General features: G+C 39.0%; 1 pseudogene; it reads right to left on the reverse strand.

Annotated features, from left to right (window-relative positions):
* Positions 1–1,620: 1,620 nt before the first annotated feature.
* LOC131395115 (olfactory receptor 5M11-like) lies at positions 1,621–11,182 on the reverse strand (annotated as a pseudogene).
* Between the last annotated feature and the right edge of the window lie 202 nt (positions 11,183–11,384).

Raw genomic sequence — 11,384 nt, forward strand, 5'->3', positions numbered from 1 at the left:
TGCAAGAATATTCCGAATTGGTTGATGCTCTTTGAATTTGGCTTCTTTTTAATTGTATAATATAACTTTGTTAATATGACATATTTAGTATGCCACATTCTTTTAATAATCAGGATGTTTTTATTTTTTGCCTTCTTTAGGAAGGAAGAAAAAGACAAATACTGTATGATCTCCCCTTTACATGGAATTTAAGAAAACTGAACTCGTTGAACCAGAGACTAGAATGGTGGTTGGCAGGGGTGGGGAAAGTGAGGAGATGTCAGTTAAAGGGTACAAACTTCCAGTTATAAGATGAATGAGTTCTGGGGATCTAATGTACAGCATGGTGACTATAGTTAAAAATACTCTTTTTTTGTACTTGCAAGTGCTAAGAGAATGGATCTGAAATGATTTGGCCACCTCTAAGGCAACAACAAAAAACTGTAATCATGTGAGATGATAGAGTGCTAACTAACCTTATTGTGATAATCATTTCACAATATGTAGATGTATGAAATCATCATGTTGTCCACCTTAAGCCTACACAATGTTATATGTCAATTATATCTCAACAAACCTAGAAACAAAAGAAACTAGTCAATAAAATTTTAAGACTAAAATCATAAGGCTGTATTCTCTGACAACAAACTAAGTTACAAATATGTAACACTGAAATATCATTTAAAAGTCCAAATATAAGGTAATTAAGAACTCTCTTCTAAATAACCCATAAGTTAAAAAGTCACAGGGAATATTACAATGTATTGAAAACTGAACGATACAAAATACCAAATTTAGTGGGTTTCAGCTTAAGCAGTGTTTTAGTGAAATATGAGAAAAGAAGCAAGACTCAATCAATAATCCAAACTTTTGTTTAAAAAAATGAGAAGAAAAGATAAAAGATAATCTCAAGTAAATTCTAAATTTTTCAAAGCAGAGAGCATTCATTCTTTGCCTAGACTTGAGTTTGTGGACCAAGGCTTGCAAGTCACAGGGAAGAAGTAGGCCCCAATAGCTCAGAGGCCACAAACTAAATCCAGAAACTCAAGTCTAGGAAAAGAAAGATCACTCTATTCGTCTCTCTTCCCCTTCCCACAGGGGATATTACACAAGCACATTCACGAGAAACGGGAAACTACTATTGTGACCCACAGGTTCTGGCTTCACTTAGTAAGTCAAAGAGGTATACAGAAGGGTGTTTCTTAAAGACTCCTAGCCCCAAAAGACAGATGGTAATAAGAATGGAATAAATTCAAGGAACTGAACTGAGAGAATGTTTGTCCTGTTTACCATTGTAAACAAGAGTACACCAGCATTTCAGGGAGTATTAACTAGGACTTTTCACTTAGAGCAGTTGTCCTCAAAATTTGAAGTGTTTACAAATCACCCAGGATTTGGTTAAAACAGAGATCTGTGTGTGGTAGACCTGAGGCACAGAATGCAATGCTACGTTTCTAACAACCTCCAAGGTTAACACTTTCGCTCCTGGTCCATGGACCACACATTGAGGAACAAGGGCCTAGACTAATAAGTGCAGCTCATTTCTTCCCAGACATGAGCTTTTTAGCTGAGACACTTGTGTCATATCCAGAAAGAACATCAACACTCGTCATGAAAATGCAAAGACATTTGAGCCAAATATTTACAGTTATGGTTTATTGGAAATTGGAGGCATTGCCATCCTAGTGACCATATTTCATCTGAGCACATTCTTCGAGGCCTGATTACATCTTTTTTCCGCAGACTGTAGGTGAATGGATTAAGCACTGGGCTTAGAAGTATAGAAGACAGCTATTATTTTTGATTCTTCGATAGTCTTATCTGTTGGTGGTCTTACATACATGCAGAAGAGAGTTCCATAAGATAGAGTAACAGCCATCACTTGGGAACAACAGGTGGAGAATGCCTTGTGCCTTCCCTCTGCTGATTTGATCCGGTGGATGGCAGCAACAATGAAGGCATAGGACACCAGGATGATGGTGAGAGAGTTGGAGAGGTTGAAGCCAGCTGGTATGAGCATGGCTGATCTTTGACATAAGTATCAGAGCAAGAAAGCTTCATGAGTGGCGAATCAGCACAGTAGATGTGGTTGATGACACTAGATCTACAGAAGGTCAAGTGGAAGGTCAGGATGGCCTGGAATAGCCCATCTGAGAAGCCATGGACGTAATGAAATGTGGCTAAGCAGATGGAGACACGCCTGGACATTTTCGCACTGTAGCGCAGAGTGTTGCGTAGGGCCAAGTAGCGGTCATAGGTCGTTGCTGCCAGCATGTAAATCTCAGTCAGGAGAAGTGCAATGAATATGTAACACTGTGTAAAGCAGCCAGCGAAGGTGACGGTCTTCTTTTCTGGTAAGAAATTAGTCAACTTCTGTGGGGTTGCGTTCGAGGTCTAGCACAAATCTACAAAGGCTAAATTAGTGAGGAAGAAGTACCTGGGCACGTGAAGGCGAGAGTCGAGTCTGATTAACACCATCATGCCCAGGTTGCCTAAGAGGGTGACAAAGTACACAACCAGAAACAGCACAAAAAGGAGAGGCTGGAGTTCGGGGCCATCTGTGAGCCCCAGGAGAATGAATTCTGTTATTGCACTCTCATTTGTGATGGACATTTTCTAGAGTCTGTGCCTGCATTTGAAACAAATGAAAATAAAGCAGCATGAAGGTACAAATCATATTACTGACGACTGAAACAACTTTTCTCTAAACCTTCGCATGTCATTAAATGAATACTATCATAACCGGACTTTGTACTTCTACTAAGCCATGATTTCAGTTGCCACTGTAAGTATTCTATTTCCATCTGTATACCTACAGTTATACCTATAGGAATACCTATAGATAACTCTACTTATACCTTTTCCTATTTCCATATGCAACTGTGGTACGTATTCCCTATATCCCTGCACTATTTTTTGCCTCTCGAACTCTACACATCCTATAAAGCCTAGTTCAAAGCCCAGTCCTTTGTGAAGCATGCCTCACTCCACTCACAGCGTGCATGAGCTGGAATTAATCCCTTTAGGCTTTCTGCTTCCAGCGCACTCTATACACTGCTAATTTGTTCACTGGGACATTACATCATCATAGTGAATCTACTTTCTACCCATATTTTAGTTCTTCAGGGTGAGGGACAAAGTTCATTATTGTACTGTGACTTCTCAGCATATGTTTATACATTGATTTTACAAAGAAAAGAAAAAAACAGTGTAAGCATGAAAGATGAATTACTTGCAATGTTTTACTCATGTCTGTGTCGCCACGGAGAATTTCATGATGTATTATGCTTAGGAGAATTAGTACTTTTGAACTTTAGTGTACAAAGCAGTTGCTTTGGAAGGTCGTTATTCAATAAAAGTCACAGAACATTCATTTCATCAAGTCTTATGTGGGATACTGGGATCATCGTATTCAACAATTATCCAGAAAATTCTGATGCGGATGTTCCCAGAATCACTCTTTAAAAAAGCACTGCCACAGTGGTCCCATAAACTTATGCCAAATAATTGAACAAATAATCATCAAATCGAATCAAATCTTACTTAGCATTTTGAGGACCATCTACAGCAATGATGTAATGTATTGATAAAGAAAAGGAGTAAGTTTTCATAGTTTGTATTTAAGTTATGAATCACAGCTTGTGTCTATTAGAGGTATTCCAAACCCTATGGCTTTTTATCTCCTTCATGTCACTAGAGCTGAATCCCCTTTTCCTTTCTCTTGAGATGCTTTTATTTTTTGCCCTTTCTCTCATACTTTGTTTCTTTTAAAAATCTTCCCAATTCTTGTTTCTTTTCAATAATGAGTCACTACAACTTACTATAGTATTAGTTTTAGAAAGATAGTGACAAATTCTTTTTTTGTGTGTGTGAGGAAGATCAGCCCTGAGCTAACATCTATGACAATCCTCCAGTTTTTGCTGAGGAAGACTGGCCCTGGGCTAACATCCATGCCCATCTTCCTCTACTTTATGTGGGATGCCACCACAGCATGGCCTGACAAGCGGTGCATCAGTGCATCATTGTGCGCCCGGGATCTGAACACAGGCCGCCAGCAGCGGAGTGTGCGCACTTAACTGCTGCACCACAAGGTCAGCTCGATAGTGACAAATTCTTTTGGTGCCTATATCTCCATTACTCAGAATTGTAAATACTTAATAAACAATTGTTGAATACACTAATAATTGTTATAGATGAAATATAATGACCCTTAACCATAAGTTACCACTTTTCCCCATTTGTAAGTAGGATTAACAGTATCGGTTCTGTCTCCCTCTCAAGTCATGGTGGACATCAAGCTAGATATTCATAAACAAGTATTTATTGATGCTCAACATGTCATGTGATTAGGCACTTCAGATGCAGAAATGAACAAAACCTTCAAACCCCCTGCCCTTCTGGCATTCACATTCTAGTGGACAGAGAGAGACAGTATTGTGAGTAAGTAAACGGTGTTTCAAATGGCACTGTTATAGAAAAAAATAAAGAAAATGGGGTTTAGAGGAAAGGGTGTTCAAATTTTAAATAGTAACATCAACAAAGAACTCATGAAAAGTGACTTTTTTAGAAACAAACTGAAAGAGAAAGAGAACAAGCAATAAGGTTATTGTAAGAAGGATGTTCTAGGAAGGATAAAGATCAGATGCAAAGACACCATATGTGATCTTTCTGTGAAACTGCTAGTGACGTGTATGTACAGAGTTCATGCAGAGGAGTGCAGAAAATCCAGCAGAGACATTCACTAAAATGCAAATGTTTCACTTCATTGAAAGTCTGGTTGCTCTCTACCTAAGACTTTCCTTCCAAGAATATCAATGGCCTTCCCTGGAGAAGAAGAGTCAGGGGTTAGTTGCAGTCCTTTCAAGAAATGTCTAGAAGGAAACACTCTGGAATCAGAATATTTATTTGTATGACAGCAGTGAGGTGACTTAGGAGATGTCTTCATGTTCTTCTACACCCAGAAAACCTCAGAGAGAGAACAAGTGGTGGTTACCAGAACAGAGAAAAATGGAAGGAAAAAGAACAGAATTTGGCAATTTCAGATATATAAAGACATGGCAGGAAATTGGACTTGAGGGTTTCATTTGCAGAAGGACTCATTTGTTGCATGTCACTAATGATGGCCTGTGGGATCTGAAAAGGTCTTGACTCACAAGCTCAGTGACCTGTGTGAGATCCAGAAATATCCAGTTGAATAGAACAGAGGTACTGATAAGTGAAGAGGCAAAAAGGACTGAATATTATGTGTTTACAGAGAAAGAAAATCACAGCCAATCTGACTGCCTGAGTCAGGCCAGAGCAAAAGGTGAACGTCTTCTGAACAAGGTGCTTGTGCGTTTACTGGTTCACAACCAGGCGGAGCCTCTACCTGATGGAGAAAGAACTCAGAGGAGTAGCTCAAGGATAGTAGAAAATTACAAATTGTGAAACCTGCAACTAGGACCAGCTACATAATATACAGTGTCCAGGAGAAAATAAAATGTAAGGGATCCTTGTTCAAAAAGTATTAAGAATTTCAAGACTGTGACAGCAGAGTATTAAACCAAACTTGAGAGACTTCTGAAAACACGGTCCTGTCAACGGTATAAGTTGCATGTCCATGAAGCCAGCCTTTCCTGGCACACATGGGCTATCAGAGCTGACAGTGAGGATGTGGAAGAAAAGGAGAGCATCCTCACCCCTGCTAAAATAAAGACTAGAAGAAGGAGAAGAAGGAAGAGGAGGGGGATCATGACGTGAGTGGAGGGGAAGAAGAAGAAGGGTGAGGAGGAGCAGGAGGAGGAGGAGAAGAAGAAGAGGAAGGGGAGGGGGAGAAAGAAGAAAAGGATGAGGAAGAAGGAGAAGAGAAAGAAGCCCCTAAGCAAGGAGTTAGCCCTGGAGAGATCCTCTAGATGGTCACCCAGCTCAATAGGCTAGCTTTTTCTCTTGGCCATTCAATTACAGGTGAATGAGAAAAGACTTTGTTTAAGACAAAAAAGCAAGTAGAGCTATGGAAAAACTTTTAGCCACAACTCATTATAAGAATTGTCCTTAATTTTTTCTTTTACATGGATCTCTTGAAAAATCTAATGAAACTGTGGATCCTCAACTAAGTTAAAGCACACACTCAAAATTTTACCCCTCCCTCCAAAGATATAAGAATCTCATAGATCACCTGGCTCTAACTATAGGAATTCCTGTTTTGGGGTGAGCTCCATCCTGCACCTGAAAATGTCCTTACGTTTGTTGTGGTGAGCAGAATGTTTTCCTTCTTTGGTTCTTTTGAACCAGTGACAGGTCTACAAAATATTGTCCAAGAAGATCAACTGAAATTTCGATAAGCCTGTTGCCAGGAAAGTTAGCTGTGGTTCAAACTCTGCTACTGAAAACAGAAGGGATTGCCTCAAAGCATTTTGAGGAAACAGGGTACACCAATGTTGAAATTGTCCTAGAGGTTTGTGGAAAATATGGTTTGTCCATTTATGCATATAGAGGTGGAGATAAGGAATATGTTTGAAATGAACACTAGAAACATAATAACCAGTCACTTTTTAAGAAACAACCTTCCAGGTGACTTAAAATCTTGGTAAATAGAACTGCTTCATTTACTGGAAATGGGGAGATGCAGGGAAAAAAAAGACCAAAGGAGATTTTCGTGTTGTCCTCAGGGACGTAAAGAGCTCTATGCCACTGGGAACTACAGATAAAGAAAAGCTGACTACTCTACTCTGTTTTCAGAATGACTTTCTGTTTGTAGTAAGGAAAGTAAATGGGCTACCTCCATCTCCTTCTCATTGATCCCTCCTCCTGCTCCCTACAATGGTAACTTAGAAATGTTCCACCAGATAATTAAGGAGAAGAAAGGCTTGAAATTCAGGTTTTAAGGCGCTTAGAGGCAAGTAGTGAGAAAATAATATCAATTCATGAGAGCATCTACAAGGAAAGAAAGTGTCCACAAATACAGTTCCAGAGTGAGTGGTGAGCCTAAAGGCCACCAGAATGTCTGGTGTGAACTTGACGTTTGCAGCTGAAGTAGATCAGCCCTCGTTACAGGCGTACACTGATGCCTGACTCATCAGCAGGACGGTCCTCATGATCAGACCCACATGAGGAGGGGAGCACTATGCTGCTCACTGAGCTTTCTCTCCGTGTTTAGAGAAGAATTCCATCATGTAAACAAAGGATGTGGGTAGGTCTGGAACTGTATCCAGCTCTGTCACCACCTTGCTCTCTGAGTGAAATTGGGTAACATTTAGCTCAGTTGCAACTTTTTCAAAATAAATAAATCAAATTAGACGATGTGGGGCCTGCCCTAACATAGTGAACATCAAGCAGGCAATACCTTAGCATTTAGAAAGTCAGAACTTCATGAATCTAATTCCAGTTAGTGATTCTGATTCTGGATCCATTGTTTATGAATTCCATGATAGTGGCAAGTTATTTAACCTGTCCTACCTTAAATCCCAGCTATAAAATGAGAAACGCAATTGTCATGAGGAATAAGATAGTTGATTCAAAGCATAGAAAAGTCTTTTGCATACAGTAGGGATGTGATGGGTGATGCAAGAAATAGAATTAAGATTTTTTTCAGAGCTGATCTCTCCTCTCTACTTCTTAGTCCACAGCCCCTGAGGGCAGGGCATGCCCTCTTTCAGAGCTAAAACTCTAGATTCCTGAGCCCCATTGATTTGTAAAGCCATAGAAAATCTGATTTTGTGTGTGTGTGTGAGGAAGATCAGCCGTGAGCTAACATCTGCCAATCCTCCTCTTGTTGCTGAGGAAGGCTGGCCCTAGGCTAACATCCCTGCCCACCTTCCTCCACTTTATATGGGACACCGCCACAGCATGGCTTGCCAAGCAGTGCATTGGTGCGTACCCGGGATCCTAACTGCAAACCCCGGGCTGCCGCAGCGGAGCGCACGCACTTAATCACTTGCGCCACCGGGCCAGCCCCGAAAATCTGATTTTTAAGGATGGAAAATCCTTGTAATTTGTAGACCTGACTTTGAGACTTGAATAAAGCCTCTCTTAACTAAAAATAAAGAAAGTAAAAACACAGAGACTTACTTCTGGTTCTGTAAGCACCTATTTTCTTAACTTCTGATTAAGGAAGTTTCTTGGTGTCTTTCTAAGCAGTAAACATAGGAGAGGAGACAGTTTTAGTATAAAAGAAAAAGCAAACATAAAAATCAGACCATCTTAAAAGTAGGATTAGAGGGGGCAGCCCCGTGGTGTAGTGGTGGAGTTCAGCAAGCTCTGCTTCAGCAGCCTGGGTTTGCCAGGTTTGGATCCCAGGTGCAGACCTACACCACACATCAGCCATGCTGTGGCAGTGACCCACATACAAAATAGAGGAAGGCTGGTGCAGATGTTAGCTTAAGGCTAATCTTCCTCAAGTAAAAAAAAAAGAGGAAGATTGGCAACAGATATTAACTGTAGGCGAATCTTCCTCGTCAAAAAAAAAAAAGATAGGATTAGAGTCTGTTTTGCAGCATTTACTATACCAGGAAAAATAAAGACTTAAATATGCAAAAGCAAAACTTTAGAACGTTGAGAAAAAAGATAGGAGAATATCTGTATAATAGGAAAAAATTATTTTAGACAGGACCTACAAACCACAACGATAAAGAGAAGATTGGCAGCTTTGAACTATGTTAAAATGAAAAACTTCTGCAGCACCAAATATACCGCTCACAAGGATGAAATACAAGCTACAAACATGTTGAAGATATTTGCATTTGATACATCATTAAAAGATTAGTATCTGACTCAGAATATATAAAGAGCTATTACAAATGCAGGAAATAACCAGCTGAAAGGTGAACAAAGAATATGGACATGCAACTGAAAACAAGAGAAATCTTCATTTGGCATAAAAGCATTTAAAAATACTTCCCTTCACTTATCATGACAATTCAAAAACTTAAAGAAGAAACAAGAATCCATTTTGCACCCATTAGATTTGAAAATATTTTAAAGGTCTGACAGTACATTGTGTTGACAAGAATGTGGAGTAAAGGGCGCTCTTACACCGTCTTGGCAAGAGCGTAAATTGGTGGAACAATTTGGTGATATCTACTCAATTTAAAGATGTTCACATCTCATGACCCAGAATTTACGATCCTGGGTATCTACATGAGAGGAACTCTTGAACTGCTACACATTCAGAATTCCACAAGAAAATGTATTGCTGGATTTTCATATTTTCAGTAACTAGAAAAATGTAAGTGTCCATCAATAGTAGAATGAATAAATAAATTGTGGCATATTTATATATTGCCGTAAAATTATCAATGATAAATGCTGCTAAATGAATTAGCATAGATAGATCTAACAATGTTTAGTGAAAAGTAAAATAAATTGCAGAAGGCAACATGGAGTGATTTCATTTATATCAGGATTTAAATCAAGCAAAATAATACTATATCAATCTGTGGATACATAAACACCCAGAAAATGCTAAAACTCTACATAGGGATAAGAAATATTAAATTCATAACTAGAGTTTAATTCAGGAAATGGGGAGAGAAACAGAATGAGGCAAGGAGGGGTCAATTTGAGAATATCTGAGTTTCTGAAATATCTGAAACAGAAGTGGCGTCATGTGAAAACTTAACGATGATTAGTTGTGCTTACATAGGTGGTCTTTATATTATAATTTTCTATTTTGGGCTGTGTGTTGGAAATATTCCATAATAAAAAATTAGCAAGTGAAACCACAAAACCAGTTTTATAATGAGGATGCATATTAGTTAAAGAAAAAGAAATAAAAATTCTTCTAAAGGAAATTTGACATTTATATCTTAAAGTAATAATCTGAGATGCCCAAAGATCTTCATTGCTATATAATATATATGAAGAGGAAATAAATAAAAACTCCCTTATTATGGTGGACGAGTTTCTGGAAAATAGTTTAGAATTTACTGAGCACTATAAAAATCCAACAAATTATCATTTGTCATAGCATCATTTGGTAATTCTGTCTTTCATAACTTTAACCAGTATGAGTACTAGAGGTAGAGTCATTTATTCTCTACTGATTTTATAGAGCAATAACAATGCCTTCTGGTCATGACTTTGAATTTCTCTGTGGTATTATTTTCAATTCACTGAGATAGCACTGTAAACACTAACAAATAATTTGACACATTCTTGCAAGTCCCACATGTGAATTACAAAAGACAAAAATATACTCAATGACAAAACATGATTGGTTAATTTAAAATGCTCATTAATTGGTCAGATAAAACAGGCTTATTACATCCCTGTGACCAAAATGTCTACTTTATTTAGCAAACAGTTTCTTTCGGATCGCTTTCCTGATTGCTGTTTTAACATCTTTGTTCCGCAAGCTATAGATAAAAGGGTTTAACATAGGACTCACAAAGATATAAAAAACAGCGACAATTTTCCCCTGTGCTACAGTTGCCTCAGAAGGGGACCTCAGATACATGCAGAACAGTGTTCCATAAAGGATGGTGACAGCTGTCAGATGGGACCCACAGGTGGAGAAGGCCTTGCGTCTCCCCTCAGCAGAGCGCATACGCAGAATAGTCACGAAAATGAACATGTAGGAGACGAGGATGACGGTGAGAGAAAAGGTAAAGTTGGAACCAGCCCCCACAAACATGGCAGTTTCTTTGACATGAGTATCTGAGCAGGCAAGGACTAAAAGAGGAGGGTCTGCACAGTAAAAGTGGTTGATCTCGTTGGGTCCACAGAAGGAGAGACGAAGCATCAGGATGGTCTGTGCCAGACCGTTTGCAAAGCCATAAATGTAAGGAGTAGCAACAAGAGACAAGCAGACACATCTGGACATTTTGCTACCATACAGCAAGGGTTTACAGATGGCCATGTAGCGATCATAAGCCATCACTGTGAGCATATAATAATCTGTGATCACCAAGGCAATAAAAAAGTGGAACTGTATAAAGCAACCAATGAAGGAAATAGTTTTTCTCTTGGATAAGAAGTTAACCAGCATCTGAGGAGTGACATTGGTAGTATAACAGAGATCTACGAAGGAGAGGTGACTGAGGAAGAAGTACATTGGAGTGTGAAGTTTTGGGTCACTTCTGATTAATAAAATCATGCTCACATTGCCGATCACTGTGAGGAGATAGATGACTAGGAAAACCACAAAGAGGAGAGGCTGCAACTCGGCTCGATCTGTCAGTCCCAGGAGAATAAACTCAGTCACTGTTGTGCAGTTTTTCTTTAACATTGTGTTTGCTTGGCTTCAAATGAGGTCTAAAGTAAAGGAAATAAAAATGCATTTGTCTTTTGTCATTTCTCCATTACCCTCATCACGGGGGTACTTCTTCATCTTCTCTCAAACTTGTAAATACATGTGGCAGAAGTAAGCAAGTGACTGACGTTTTAAATATCTAAATTAATATAGAACCCCTTTGTATAAAGGCAGTCCT

The sequence above is a fragment of the Diceros bicornis genome, chromosome 31 (assembly GCF_020826845.1).
Source record: "Diceros bicornis minor isolate mBicDic1 chromosome 31, mDicBic1.mat.cur, whole genome shotgun sequence".
Lineage (NCBI taxonomy): Eukaryota > Metazoa > Chordata > Mammalia > Perissodactyla > Rhinocerotidae > Diceros > Diceros bicornis.